Source organism: Castanea sativa, chromosome 3 (assembly GCF_040712315.1).
Source record: "Castanea sativa cultivar Marrone di Chiusa Pesio chromosome 3, ASM4071231v1".
In the NCBI taxonomy this organism is placed as follows: domain Eukaryota; kingdom Viridiplantae; phylum Streptophyta; class Magnoliopsida; order Fagales; family Fagaceae; genus Castanea; species Castanea sativa.
Window position 1 is genome coordinate 37248934 of NC_134015.1, and position 16230 is coordinate 37265163.

General features: G+C 34.7%; 2 long non-coding RNA genes across 2 annotated transcripts; one reads left to right on the top strand and one right to left on the bottom strand.

Moving 5' to 3' along the window:
- Positions 1 to 2720: 2720 nt before the first annotated feature.
- Positions 2721 to 3458, top strand: LOC142629713 (uncharacterized). The gene is made up of 2 exons (XR_012843102.1): positions 2721 to 2878; positions 2986 to 3458. It is a non-coding gene; the product is annotated as an uncharacterized LOC142629713 (long non-coding RNA).
- An 11221-nt stretch (positions 3459 to 14679) lies between these two features.
- On the bottom strand, positions 14680 to 16230 carry LOC142627048 (uncharacterized). The gene is made up of 3 exons (XR_012842746.1): positions 15743 to 16230; positions 14953 to 15110; positions 14680 to 14803 (listed from the first exon to the last, which is right to left on the bottom strand). It is a non-coding gene; the product is annotated as an uncharacterized LOC142627048 (long non-coding RNA).

Genomic DNA, 16230 nt, shown 5'->3' on the forward strand with positions numbered 1-16230 from the left:
AATCAAGTTTGATGTTAGTAAGGCTTACGATAGGGTGGAGTGGGAATTCCTAGAAAAAATCATGTTGAGAATCGGTTTTCTAGTGCAGTGGGTGAACCTTGCAATGTTGACAGTACGAATAGCCTCTTACTCCATCATTATTAACAACGAACCTTGCGGCTATGTCTCCCCCTCTAGAGGTATTAAGCAATCTCTTCCTTTTTTGCGCCGAGGGGCTCTCCTCCTTGCTGCGAAAGGCAACTGAAACTCGTTATTTAAGAGGACTCCTTTATTGCTAGGGTGGGGTGCGTATCTCTCACCTTCTCTTCGCTAACGACAACCTACTATTTTGTGAAGCCAAAATGGATGAATGTTGTCGTTTGATGCATGTGCTCTCCCAGTATGACAATGCTTCGGAGCAGGTTATTAATCGCCAAAAGACTACATTGTTCTTTAGCAAGAACACTTGGTGAGAGGTTCAGGAAAATATTCGGACCATGTTTGGGGCACAGGTAATGACAAACTGCGAGAAATATCTAGGGTTACCCATGGTGGGGGTAGATCAAGAGTCAGTACCTTCAAGGAACTCCATGAAAGGGTCACTAAAAGGGTGATGGGGTGAAAGGAAAAGAATATTTCTAAGGCTGGGAGGGAAGTCCTTATCAAAACGATGGCCCAAGCGATACCTACATACTCGATGAACATCTTCGAAATCCCTAGAGCAGTTTGTGACGGGTTGAACTTAGTATTGCCTAAGTATTGGTGGGGACAGACCTGGAATGAGCAGAAGATTCACTAGATCAACAGAGGCAAACTGTGCACTCCTAAGAATAGAGGTGGGGTGGGCTTTCATGATATTCATGTTTCTAACCTTGTGATGTTGGCTAAGCAGGCATGGAGACTCATCCATGTGACACACTCATTGTTCTACCGAGTGTACAAAGCAAGGTACTTCCCCACATGTTCATTCATGGAGGCTAAGTTAGGGAGCAACCCCTCTTTCGTGTGGCGTAGTCTCCTTAATGCTAGGGAGTTGATTCAGGTGGGTTCCATATAATCGGTGATGGTTGCTCGGTTGGTATTCAGACTCATAAGTGGCTACCTCACCCCCCGACTTTCCATGATGGAGTAAACCTGATGTCGAGAATGGTTGACTTTATAAACCCACAAACCAAGCAGTGGAACAGGGGGAAAGTCAATGCTTGGTTTCCACCTCCGTTGAGAGATGAAGTATTGCGGATTCAACTGGGGAGTTTGGAGAGTTGGGATACACTGATATGGAATGAAGATAAGGCCCAAACATTTTTTATGCAAACTGCTTATCAAGTAGCGCTCCAGAGGAATCAGATAGGGAACGCAAAACACTCCAGGGTGCAAGAAGACAAGCGAGTGTGGAACAGGTTGTGGAAGTTATCCATCCCTCCTAAAGTACAGAACTTCGTGTGGCGGGCCCTGACAGTGCCCTTTAGCGCGTGTGGCAGACTATCCTTTAACATTTCTCCACCTCCTATGATAGTGCCCTTTAGCGCATAATGTTTGGGCACTTGTTAAAGGAAAACTGCAGAAATGTGACTCCCTAGCTAGTACGTTTTTTAGCTTAGCCCAAACTTTGGAGGAAAAGTTGTCTTGGAAAGAGCTTAAGGCGTGGGCCATGGTGGCATGGTCCATATGGAACATGCAGAACAGGCTATACTTTGAAGTGTCTCAAACCCCGCCACATGCAATACTCAAGAGTGCAGAAATGTTATTGGAAGACTAGCCTTTGAGCACGCGCATGAGAGGCTTTTTTTTTTTTTTTTTGTAAAAGTTAATAATTTGAATTCATTATAATTTTTTTATAGCTAACATTTTAGTGGGAGTTAAAAATGTATCTACTTATAAAAAAAAAGTGTATATATCTATTTAATTTAGTTTTTTTTTTTTATATTTAGTTTTGATTTTGGATAAACATAGGGTGTTATTCTTTAAAGGAAAAAAACAGCGTGGGTTGTTTAGCTTATTTTTTTATTTAAAAATAAATAAACGTATAGTTACTTTGAAGAAGTAAGTTAATGGAATAGTGTTCCTATTTTGTAGGTAATATTTTAATACAAGTTAGACATGTATTTTTATCAGACTATCCTTTAATTTTGTCTCTACTTAAACTTAGAGGTGTTGGAGTATTTTGAAATTTAAAAAAAAAATGATCCAAACTGAAGAAATCTTAAATAGTAGTATAGATTACCAACGGCTAACTTGTAGCATTTCTAGCAACTGAGCACCTAAATGTGCTGTCGTCACTTTTTGACACTTTTGTATACTTTATAGTTTATTTTCCTTTTGGCTGTAATGACTTATGGGGTCTGGTCCGTGGGAGCCACCCCACATTTTACTCCTTCAATTTTATTAATATACTTCTATCTATTCTGTCAAAAAAAAAAAAACAAAACATAGCAAAAAAAGAACCAGCCAAACATAACCCATCAAAATACAGGCAGTTTTGCATCTTGCATCACCCTTGCCTCCGTAACAACCACCAAATTTGTGGCAGGTGGTGAAACCAAGTGTGAAGATTGTGAACCGGTTTGTATTTGGGAAAGGCATGTGGAACCAAGCGTGAAGATTCAAGATTGTGAGCCAAAAAATTCACAAAGTTGGTTTTTGCATTTAGAATCTTACTCTTTTTTTTTGTCTATGTTTGTATTGGGAGTCTCTCAAGTTTCAACTCCGGACTCCCCATTAGCCAAATAGTGAATGAATGAGTTAGAGAAAGAGAGAGAGAACCGGTTCACAATCTTCACACTTGGTTCCACCACCTATGCTTGCCATTTAGGTCAATGCCAAGACTACAAAGTCCCTGATGTACCCCAATCAGAACAATTGGGGACCCTTCAGCCGTTGATTACTGCTCCATAACTTTGCAAGCCGACCCAACATTACCTTCTGGCTTAAGCTTTGAATATATTAAGTAGCTCGTAATCATGAATTAACAGCTCTGTTTTACTGGTTTTCTGCATAATTCCCAAGTGTTTTTCCAGCAGAGGCTTTTGAGTTGTGAGACAGTTGGGGGAGAAGCTTGTGATGCTGAAATGTACCCTGAAGTGAAGATCAAACCAGAGGTGAAATACAAAACAGCTAAAACTTCTTCTGAGGCTGTTGAACAAGAGTATTTTGAGTACAATGAGCCAAAGACGTAAGATCTTATGATCAGATCTGCAATTTAAGAATTTTTAATTTGCAATGACATATCAGCAGAGGCTTGTGATGATCTTATCATCTTATCTGTGAACCTGAGTGATCAAAACTTTGATTTCCAACTACACATAAATAAAGGGAAGGTTGTGATGTAACTAGATCGATAAGGGTCATCCATTCATCTTCTATTTTCCTTTCTTGGTTTTTGTTGTTGACGTTTTCTGATGTTTATCTTGTGAATAACTATAACTTGCAGTGTATTAAGTTTTTTGAAATAATGATGATGCTCTTGACTTACAAGCTAATTATGAAACTTTCTTTCAGCAAAATAATAACATGGATGAGTCAAATAAACATCATGCATTCTAAAGTTATAGCCGCATGCTGCCAATTTCGATACGATACATGTATTTCAGTTTTAAGTTTTAGATATTAGAAAGTTGCATGAAGTTCTGGTCCTATGATACAATTTCACTTGCAAAGGCACCAATCCATGAAAATTAAGCTTCCGTCATTTACAATTAGATGCAAGTTGAAATACTTAGTGAGAGAGAATTGAAACTGTCCATTATCTTCCATAGTAAAAATGTGCAGTTTCAAACCAAAAAAGAGCTGGATTAAAGAAGCTATGACCTGATTTCTACAATTTCTTCCCAAGGGACATCCAATCCATTTGCATAATAAAAATGTGCTCCACGATTTCAACAAACAAAAAATGGAGCTTAATTCATAATACCCCTGCTTATGGAAGAATTTTGAATACTGAGATTCAAATCATATACCAGAAGATATATTACAAAGTTCAGGTATTTCTACAGAATTAGAAGTTACAATGTGACAAAAATTATCCAAAAATGTGAGTGACTTAATAGAACTCAGACACAGTTCATTCAGCAGACAGAAATTTAACTATATTTTCATAGACTGAATCTACAAACAATGTTACTGTTCACTGTCTTCAGTTATCGCTTTATCCCCTCCAAAATCAGATACTGCAAAGCTATGGAGTACTTTGCAGTTCTGATCCTCACTGGGCTGGCACTGACTGAATTGCTGTTGCTTTTCAGAATAAATGATCCTGAGCCACCAACTGGAGCACAACATCCCAATGCAATCATGTAATTTACAATGAGATTTAACAAACATCACAAAAGTGCACATACTCAGAAAGAAATAGACAATCAGGCAATCAGCTTTCATGACCAAAAATGGTCATGACATAAAGCCAACCTTTAATTGTAAAAAGGGTCCGGTTAATGTGTGCCCTAAGGGGCACGCATTAAGCTATCCATTTTTGGAAACATTTTTTCGAGAATTGAAAAAACTGTCAATACTTTTTCAATTTCCGAAAAAATATTTTCAAAAATTATTAATTATTGTGTGCCCTAATATTTCCAAAAATTATTAATTATCCTTAGGGCACACATTAGTAAAATCCTTGTCAAAATAGTTGGAACCCATCTCTTATTGATGAAAAGCAATCCGTGGTGTGTTCCTGACAAGAGAAGTGTGCAAGGCATTGTCTTACTACCATAGAAGTCAAGAAACAAATATTGTTAGAACTTGTCCTAAAAGAAAACTAAAGTAAACACTCGGTACAAGCCCCCAATTATACGCATATATAGGAGGAAGAGCAAAAAGAAGACGATCCAACCTGTGGCCTTATGGATAGAGTCTATTAGTTATTGGGCTTGAGATTAAGCAAGCTTGAGGATTTAATAATTAGGATTTCTTTATACATTTTATTGTTAGCTATTTAAACACTTTTTCTGATTATTGTAAGATAGTTTTGAGAATAATAAAAAAAAAAAAACATGTGTTTCTTTTTACACTGGTGTCAACTCCAGTTTTTGCTTGGATCTGACTCCCAGCAGCCTTAGGTGCTGACTCCTAGGGTCTATTTTGTTGTTTATTTGTTCCATTGAAATAGTGTGGTTGTCCTATGTCAGGCGACCTGCTCACTCACTTAGCATGATTAACTGCATTGTGACATCTAGAGTCCAAACCAATTGCCAAGTCCCTTCCACGAGGATTATTATATTTCTCTTGACAGCTCCTTTAGAATTTGTTGACAGTGTCAGCAAATAGGAAAGATAGGAAAAATTGATATAAATTTCGGACTAAATTGTGTATACAGAAATGAAACAGTAAATAAAAATTACTAACGCAAAAGTTTATTTATGATACTTTTACATGAAAACATGACAGGAGAAACAAGCTAACTTTCCTCAAAGAAGTCTCCAAAATTCAACAACTGCCGCAGGAAATGTATCATGTAGAATGCAGCAAAATAGTTCTTGATTCATTCATCATCATCCACATATCTTTCAGAAAATCAAAATCTATAGAAAATTTAAAAATCAAAATTAAGATTTTAATAAGATCTGATTTATCACTATAATTTACACTTTCTAAAATAGTTACTTCATTTGTATAGACTGAAAGGTATCTGAGGATGGTTTGATGCCCTGAAATTTTAATAGAAGAAAGCGTGCAGTTGTTGCATTAGAGACAAGAAGATACCTTCTGGTAGAAAGGCTATTAAAATAATGACAAATTTATCATTTTTTGTGTGTGGGTATTTTCTCATGTTTTTAAAGAAAAAAAAATCATGAATTCAAGGTTCTAATCCTATCTAAACTCTCAGTTAAAGTTTAGAAAAAAGAAAAAAGAAAAAAATCCACATTTTAGGCCATACTCTTTGAGAGAGAGTTTGAATTCACATGCAAAGGATAGTGAGTATAAAAAGGTCCTGAAAGAGGGTGAATATTGGGTATTCCGAGAGTATACTCTCTCCCTCTCATATAAGGGTGGGAGTCCCACCCACCATGTGAGAGGGAGGGAGTATAAGTATCTGATAAATTTCCCCTAAAAGACTATACTTAGTGGGGGGAAATTGCAGGTTAACACCAATCTCCAAATTATTTCGTTAGTTAGCAACGTTTCTAAACTCTTTAGGAAACTAACATCTCGAGTGTGTAATACTCAATTTCACCTAGCAAATCGAGCATGAGAGACTTGAATTTCATGTTGATCTCGATTATAAAGAATTGACTTTCCTGAGCAGCCAACACAACAATGAAGAACAACCAAGTCAAGTAGAGAAGGCCAAAATTGGGAAATAAGCCCATTTTCCCAACTATATAGCTAGGAGGCACGGTTTTGAAACTATATTTTTTAATAACATCTTGAGTTTCTAAAACTTGATTTAGGGCTTATAAATCGAGTCTTAGAGACTCGGTTTGCATGTTCTAATCTGGCCTAATTCCACGTGGAGTAAACCTGGAACTCGAGTCTTAGAGACTCGAGTTTCATATCGACCATTAGAAACTCGAGTTCTGTGCTCTGAGATTCCACGTAGACGCCATTTGGAATTCGAGCCTTAGAGACTCGGTTTGCTAAAAGTGAAACCGAGTCTTAGAAACTCGAGTTTTAAATTATGGTGAAATATTACTCCACGTGGCTAATCATGTCTGGGTCCCTATATTAGATCTAGTTTTTGTCTAGATCTCTCAGGTCATACACATTCAGCAGTTTTGTTTTCCCCTCTCTCACTCTCATACAATCCCAACACTCATACCTCTCTCACTCCCCCTCTCACTCTCATACAATCCCAACACTCACATTTGCACATCCTCATGTCAGGTAAGGGTCTCACTCTCTAGTTGGTTGTTTAGTGTATATGTTAGTGGATTTTGCTAGGTTCATGTATCTAGTTGTTAAGATATATTTGTATCATGGGTATATATGTATCATGACTTTTGTTGTTTGGTTTGATATTTGTCTTTAGTTTTTCTTTTTGCTTGAGTATGAAATTATAATCATTGATATATTTAAGATATATTGTAGATATATTTTTATTGTTAGGTTTTTATCATGGGTATGTATCATGAATTTCTTTTGTTGTTTAGTTTGATATTTGTCTTTAATTTTTTTTGCTTGAGTATGAAATAATGATTGATATATTTAAGATGTATTGTTGGTATATTTGTATTGTTAGGTTTTTAATGATTGTATTGTTGTTTGGTTTGATATTTTTATTTATATTTTTGTTAGAGCTGATTTGAAATTTTGTAATAGGGGTGAGTTTTGTCTTTAGATTTTTTTTGTTTGAGTATGAAATGATAATGATTAAGTGTGTTTGTATGTGATGTGGGGTGAGTATATGCAAATGTGAGGTGTGTTTATATATGCATATGATGTAACAAGTTGCAATTTTTGTACTTTGAGTAGATAGAAAAGGTTTTGCAATTGATGTTAAATGAAAGAGATAAAATATGTCACTAACATATTACACTTGACTCTAATAGGTTCACAATCTCTGAAGAATATTAATATAAATGTATACTACGGTGGACCCCTCGTCACTCCTGGAGAGATTGACGGATTCCCACTTAGAGGGTCGGGTATCGAATGCTATTACATGATGATACGTCGTAAGTTGAAGACGTTGAGTGATTGGAAGAGGAAAATAATGGAAGAATTGAATTTGAACCCTGCTTGTTATGACATAAAGATTATTTATCGTTACTCACAAGAAGTCCTTCATGAATGGGTAAATTACGGGAATATGACGATCAAAGAAGACAAACATGTAAAGATCATGTTTAATAGGATCCATAAAATGCCCCAAGTAAATGTTGCTGAGTTGTACGTAAGTTCGGAGCCGCTTGCAGAAGTTGATATTGAGGATGTGCAACAAACAACTAATCTTTACAATTTACAGCCCTAGATGATGGATGCACTACGCTCCCATCTCAAGATCATGCTGCCAATATTGGTGAAACACTCCAGCCTCAAGAGACACATTTAGGGGAGGAAGACGAAGATGAAGATCATGCTGCAAATAATGGTGAAAATCTTGATGATATGGATGAGTACGAAGAGAGGATTGAGCGAGGCGACTTTGACAGGGATGTGGATGACCATGAACTCGTTCCCAATTTTGAAGAGGAAAATATGGAGTACCATGATGAAGGTGATGTAGACGATGATATTGGCGTCCAGCATTATACAAATACAACCACTGCCTACACACCTTCTGCCGAGTCATTCTACACAAATACTTGGGAAAATATGGTTGATCCTTCATGTTTTTAGATACCATTTGTTTCTACTTGGAAAGATGGGATGCATTTTAATAAAGGGTTGACTTTTGCAAATAAGGAGGCGGTGAAGCGTGCATTGATAATATACTCAGCAAAGGATAATAGAAATTTTATAATCCAGAGGTCGACCAAAACGAAATTGTGCGCCGCATGCATTGACACCAACTGCAAGTGGTACGTTGGGACATTCATGAAGGCTAAACTTAATGGTTTGTGGATGGTCCCATCTTATGTGGGTCCACATAGTTGTATACCCTTTGGCCTGCGAAGAGATGGTAAAATGATGGATTCTAATTTTGTTGCATTAGAAATTGTGGAAAAATTGCGACAAAATCACACTGCTCGTATTGATAAGCTCTGGGAGATCATACATACTAAGCATAATCATGAGCTTTCTTACTATAAGGTATGAGATGCAAAACAAAAGGTAATTGCTAAGATATTTGGGGATTGGGAGGAGTCTTACCAAAGGTTGCGAAAGTTGTTGTTGGCATACTTGGATCAGGATTCGGGTACTCAGTACAACTATTACACCATACCTAGGGACATAAATGGTACTACATTACTGCGCTATGTATTTTGGGCATTCGCTCCATGTATTGCTGCATTCAGATTTTGCAGGTCAGTGATCAGTATTGATGAGACTCATTTATATGGTAAATATCAAGGGGTGTTGATGATTGCAATGGCAATCGATGCTAACCAAAAGGTTTTGCCTCTCGCTTTTGCTATTTGTGGACAAGGAGTCAGGGCCTAGTTGGGGGTGGTTTTTAGAGTGTCTCAGGATTTCGATAGGGCATGTGATACCTGATGAGGGCATTTGCATTATTTCTGACCGACATAAAGATATCAAATGCGCCATTGCAGAGTGGCTTAGAGGTGATGATAGAAGCTTACGGGTATTTCACCAATATTGCCTTCAACATGTTGCTAGCAACTTCAACACACACTTTGATGACCCGACTCTAAAGGCATTGGCCTTGAAAGCTGGATATGCGACTCATGAAGCTAACTTTGAGTCCATAATGCAAACCATTAAGGATGTCGAGATTAATGCACTGAGGAGTGTAGACCCTGATGATCCCCATCTTGCACGCTATATGCCATACACATATCTAATGAGTGAGGATTTGGAAAAATGGACCCAGTCACATGATGGTGGAAGACGTTACTGGGCAATGACAACCAATATCTCTGAGTGCTTTAAAGGGGTACTTAAAAGTGCCCGTGGTTTGCCCATTGCTGCAATGGTTAAGTTCACTTGGTGCAAAATTGTTGCATATTTCCATGATTGACATAAAGAAATTACTTCTAATCACACTTGAGGCAAGGTGTGGAGTGATTATGCAATGGGGATCTATACCAAAAATGTGCAGAAAACTTCAGGACACACTCTGAGGGCATTTAATCATGAAACTGGTGTATATCAAGTGGTTACCTTGTACAACGACCATAGAGGTGGAGGGGGAAACCACAGTCATGAAGTGCACGTATTTGCTAGAACATGTGGTTGTGGAAAGTAGCAAAACATTAAGATCCCTTGTTCACATGCAATTAAAGTTTTGCAGCAATTGCATCTCGATGCGACCAGCTATATTAACCCATGTTATAGTTTGGACAACGTCATTCACACATATTCACATCAATTTGTGGTGTTAAAGTCAGAGTCATTGTGGAGGGACGTTCGTGGACCACGGTGGGTGACTGACCCAAGTCTGTTACGGGCCAAAGGTCGTTTTGTGAAGTCAAGAATAAGGAATGAAATAGATGGGGTATGACAAGAATGGGGAAGCTGGAGGGAAGATTCGGACTTGATGGAGATTCAACCGAGGCAGCGATGAGAAGTGTGTCATGAAGAGGGGCATAACCGCAGAAGATGTCCCAATTCCCGTGGGGCTTCGATAAGCGGTTCCCGTGGGGCTTCAACAAGCAGTAGTGCTACAAACTAGGCAAGTGTTGTTGCTTCTTTGATATAATATGCTCAGAATTTCATTTGCTTTTTGTTCTTCGCATTTGGGGACTAACGACTGTATTTTAATGTTTGTCAGGCGAGAGGAGACTTGATTTTGGAATGGCATTGTACGTTGGAGTTGTGGTTATCTTTGGTATGGACAAGTGGTAGGCGACTATATAGACTATGTTGTATCGACTTAGTTGTTATTTTGTTTATTGTTGAATGTTGTTGTAATTGAACTATTTGCTATCCATTGTACTCGTTACATTAGTTGCGGTGTGCAACTTTTGCCTATAATGCCAGCAATGATAGTACTTTGGCATTAGTAGCTAGTACTTTGGCAAGTTCAACCATAGGGGCCTTGTTTGAAGCAATGATAGCTAGTAATCAAATTGTGTGTAGCTAGTAATCAGATTGTGTGTCGGACGTATTGTGGTTAAATTTGTATGATCTGTAGCTAAGAGGGCAACTATAGTGCCCATGAATAGTAACTGTTTTAATCCAGTTTCTTGCATCTGATGTACTCTTCCTTTGACTAGTATCATAATATATATATATATATATATATATATATATATATATATATATATATATATATATATATATATATATATATATATATTATGCTTGTATACTACTGCCCATGTGATGTGTTCTGGATCTGGTTTACAGCTATACGGGAAGGGGAAAAAAAAACCAGTGGAAATCGAGTCTTTAAAACTCGATTTCCATTTAAATGACATGTTCGTAAATAATCTGCCAGTATTTTAATTTTTTTTTTTAAACTGCTAGTACAAATCGAGTTTCAAAGGCTTGATTTATGCTAGACTTATTTACCAAAAAGCCACTGAAATGTAAATTGAGTTTCAAAGACTCGATTTCCACTGGGAATTTTTCCAATGGTAGTTGGTCGTAAATATTTTTGAACTCTCGGCCTGGTGTACTTGCTGCTAGTGCACTCGAGTACTAAATGGAAATCCAGTGTTTAATACTCGAGTTCCACTGGATTTTTTTCCCAATTTAACTAAATGGAAATTGAGTGTCTAATACTCGAGTTCCACTGGATTTTTTTTTTTTTTTTTCCGATTTCAAAACTCAATTTGAAACTAACAAAACTATGAAATTTAACTTGTACCTATCTATCTTAAACTTTCAATGTTTAATTTGAAACTTCTAGAATTAAATAGTTTAGTTTAAAATTTTTAAAATTTTGAAACCAAACCACCTTAAATCATAGGATTTAAAATACAATTTATTAAAAATAAAATAAAACCAACCAAACTACCTAGACAATTGGGACATGCATATAACCTGGCAGATCACATAAGCTTAGAAACTAGAATTACAATTATGAATAGCGGCACATATTGTACATAACGAAACACTGAGGCCCCAACACATGAGAACAGACACATAAGGAGAGATATGTAAGTGTGCAATCATTAATAACAGTCTACACAAGTTGAAAGCATTTATCTAATGGCATTGCTTTCAAGCCTTGCTGCAACATAATTAAAGTGCCAAAAATTTATAAATAATCAAAAGGAGTCAGCTACTATAAATTTACAAATCAATATATATATAAAAGCAGAGACCTCACTTGAAAGTGCATGAGGTTCTGTCACGTGGCACTTTAATATTACATTTAACATTTTTTTACCTTTTTTCATTAAGTTTTTTTTTAACCGTTACCCAATAGATCATAGTAACTCATTTTTACTATTATATAAATTTAGCATTTTTTTTATCTCTTTTTATTATGTTATTTTTTACTGTTACCCAATAGATCATAGTAATTTCTTTTTACAGTCCTGCCACGTGGCATTCTAATATTGCATTTAACTATTTTTTTTATCTTTTTTTATTAAGTTTTTTTAACCGTTACCCAATAAATCATAGTAACTTATTTTTACTATTGTATAAATTTAGCATTTTTTACCTCTTTTTTAAAAGTGTTTTTACTGTTATCCAATAGATCATAGTAACTTCTTTTTACTATTATATAAAATATGGGTTGTTCTTGACAATTAGACCCATTAGACCAAAATTAATTCACTATAAAATAAACTAACTTTTAAAAGTAGACCAAATCTAATAAAAAACAAAAGTCAGCTCTTACCTTTACACATTATGACCCAAGTTTGACCATTTTCACGTGTAAATCAAAGCAAAAACTTTAACCCTCTTACAAATTCTCTTCTTCCTCCCCCACATATAAGTGATACTTCTAGGAAAATCGCATCCTCATGAAATCATGTCTTCATTTTTCCCCAATTTCAATTCAATATGTTTTTGTGTATTAATAATTTTCTATGCAATTTATGCAAACAAATTCTCTGTCATCGATCAGTGCAACAAAAATATATATAAATCTTAAGATCCTTAAGGTTGCTGAAATAATTGACAAGTGCATATTTCTAAAATTTATAATAACAAAAAAAGTCTAATAAATATCATATATTATCTCACAAAATACCATTAACTTCATATTTTCTTTTAAAAAATTCAATGATAGGAACGGTAAAAAACATGATCCTATACAAGAAATTCCAAAAATACATGCAAAAAAAAAAAATTCATAGGAGGATTTATCTTTAAATATTTTGAAGACAATAGTAAAGATAAAATGCATTGAATGAGATCCTACGAAACAAGTTTGTTAATAATTTCAATTTATACTCATCATTTACGTAAAAAAATAATCATATATCATATTATTTACATTAAAAAAATAATACATATTAATTTCAAAGTTCATTGCAAGATGTAAACTACTAGGGTATTGCAATAATAAGTAATATTGATACAAAAATAGGTTGGTATTACATTTTATGTGTACTTTGTGAAAGGAATGTCAAACCACAAACAAAATCATTTTGGTATGCAAAAATGTGAAACAAAAATAAATCTTTCTATCCCAAAGTTAAAGGCACTCACATTAACCACATACTCTCCAAATATTTATAACATATTTATCTCACTAAAACTATAACTATAACTATATATATATATATATATATATATATACACACACACACACACAATTGCAACTACTTCAGATACATGATTCAAATTGAAGTTTTTGATGCAACTATCAAAACAAATTTTGTGATATTTGATTGAGATGCCGAGAAAATCCTAATTGAATCTACAAAATATTTTGCTGAAAAATAAATTGAGGTACAACTTATTTAAATTATTGTAAAAATATTGATATTGGAGAACGAATTCCACGTGATTTGGAAAAAAACATTAGGAAAAAAATAGATTTCTCTACTTCATTTGAATGAATTCAATTTAAATGGTGGTTTTGAAAATTACATAGTTGCTAAGATTTTTTATGCACCTTCAAATGATCAAAAGGTATGGAAGAAAAAAAAAATACACAATTCAATATGCTATATTAATTCTTTTTGCTGCACTATTCTAAAATTAACAAAAATAAAAAATAAAAATATTTACAAAAAACTGTAACGTCATTGAAATTTAATATAAATGCAAATACTATGAAAAATCTTAGCGACAAAGTTCAAACTTTGTAAGAGCCAATTAAGAATCTCTTGATGCCAATTTATTAGTGATTAACACAAATGATGCAACAAAAGGAAAAAAAAATGATGAAAGCTCAAAAATTGAACAAATATGGACAGACTAAACTTTAAATGTTGAAGATAGAGAAACCAATGATTATAACAAGCATCATCATACCTTAATAACAAAGGTTGAAGAAACAAAAAAAAAAAAAAAAGATTTCGTAATGAAGCTTTTTATTACATCATATAATAAAAATAAATAATATAGAATGAATTAATATGCTTTTATCAACCTTTATTATACAATATTACTCCAAATGGTTTTAATTATTACTCATTACTTGAACAAAATAATTATAATAGATATATGTGAGCAATTTATAATTGTTACCTTTTATGATGAACTCATTACTAACAAAGTTTTATAATAAATATGCTATAATAAATATGCTATAATATATGTCTAATATTTTCCAAAAACAAATTTACATAAAACATTATAATAGTATCCGTGCATCGCACGGAAAACTTACTAGTTATTATAAATAGATGGCTAGTTCATCCTGGACTACTAGAAGTGTCAATTTGTCCTATATTTGTTATAAATAGCACGCTTGTCCATTTCTAGTGTTTCTCCTTGCCGACCCCACTCAATAGTTGGAATTGCTTCATTTATGTCATAGCCACTTGTCCTGGTAACTGTCATCTGCATACAATAAAAAATGCACGCATAAGTGCACATGTCCCAACAATATCAATTTCTGAGACAATATATCATGCACAAACCACTTCAAATTTGCAACCAATTAATCATGGTGTAAATGGGGTGCCAAATCAACAAGGTCACAAAATTTGACACTATGATTGCTGGTTACACATCAATTAATCAGGTTCCAATGCCTCCAGTGTGTGAAAAAAAAATTGTACGCTCAAGCCAACAAGAGAAGGGCTGACTATAACGGCGGCATTGCTGTTGAGAGCAAGAGTGGTTCTGTGAATAGCAATCTTTGACAACTTTACTTCATGGCAACTATTCCAGATAAACCAAGCACAAGCTGCTAAAACGAATTTTTTAGGCACAATACCATACTATCAAAACACCAGCTTGCTTTTAGAAACAAGTTAGCAATACTTTAACACTGCATTTTTTACAATTTTGAAACAAAAGAATAATCCAATGATTTATAAAGAAACTGGAAACAACCTGGTCAAGATCCTTAGCTACAACAGTGTTTCCTAGTGTTGGAAAGAAGCAGCTTTCATTCTTTCATCTTGAACTTTAATCAAATCGTAAAGATGCGAAACTCCCTCTGGAGTGCCTATCTTCTCCTTCAACTAGGGTAAAAATTCAACTTGATTCTCCTGCAAAAGGAATTCAAAATTATAAAATAAAAAATAAAGTACTCATACTTTTACGAGTCCTCTTCAATTAATGGAAGTCTACCGTATATGAAGGAAAAAGATACACACACGCACACACACTACTGTATGACATTAAATATTAAGTGGCCACCAAATCTGAATTATCATTTTCTAAATTTATTGACTCCAGAATCCTATTAAGTAAGTTGTGATATTAAAATTTCAAAACCCCTTTGATTGCTGCAAGTTTTGGTTGCACATCACCAAAAAGTTAAACAAAATTTTTTACAACCTGAACCGAAATGAGCAATCCCATAGATCCTACAATATGTAAAGATTTGCTTTGTTTTCTACATTGTCTCCTCTTACTATATCAAAACCAACTAGCAGATTCAATGGGAACAATCTATATTGTCATAATTTTAAAATAGAGTGATCTACAAACTGGAGATATCAAACTCATGCAGAGAGATTCAACCAACTCTCGACCTAAAAGATTCAAAGAACGTGTCACAAGTTTTTGAAAATTTTTAGTCAAGTTTCCAAGGATCAAACAACTTATAAGTAAACAAGGTCTTTCAAACACTCAAAACATTAAAGTAATTGTTTGGACGGTAATATGAAATTGGTACCAATAACATGAAAGTTGCAACACCAAGATTCTCCCTCCGAAGTAGCTCAACGCATGCTTGTGCTGCACCTGTTGTTTCCACCACAATATAATCAAGTCCAGAGCAAGCCATTGACATGGCAACATCATATTTAACTGCAGATAGAAAATCATAAAAGTTAATAGACAAAATTTATTTGAAAATTAGAAATATATATGAAATTTGATATCATACTATTTGGTAAAGAAAATGATGAGCTCATCGATGCATTAAACACGGCAATAATTGGAAAGGGTTGGTAAAGTAATAAAGCTGAACACAATTTCACAAATATCAAACACAAATCTCAACTCATATATATCAAGAACTGTTGTGGAAAAGCATGTTTAAGAAAAGGCATCAATTACAAATCACAAAAGTTGGACTTATGTCATTGTTAATCTTGAAAAGATTGCTAGAAAACAAAGATTATAAACTAATAACAAAGCAGAAGACTTACCATCAATAGC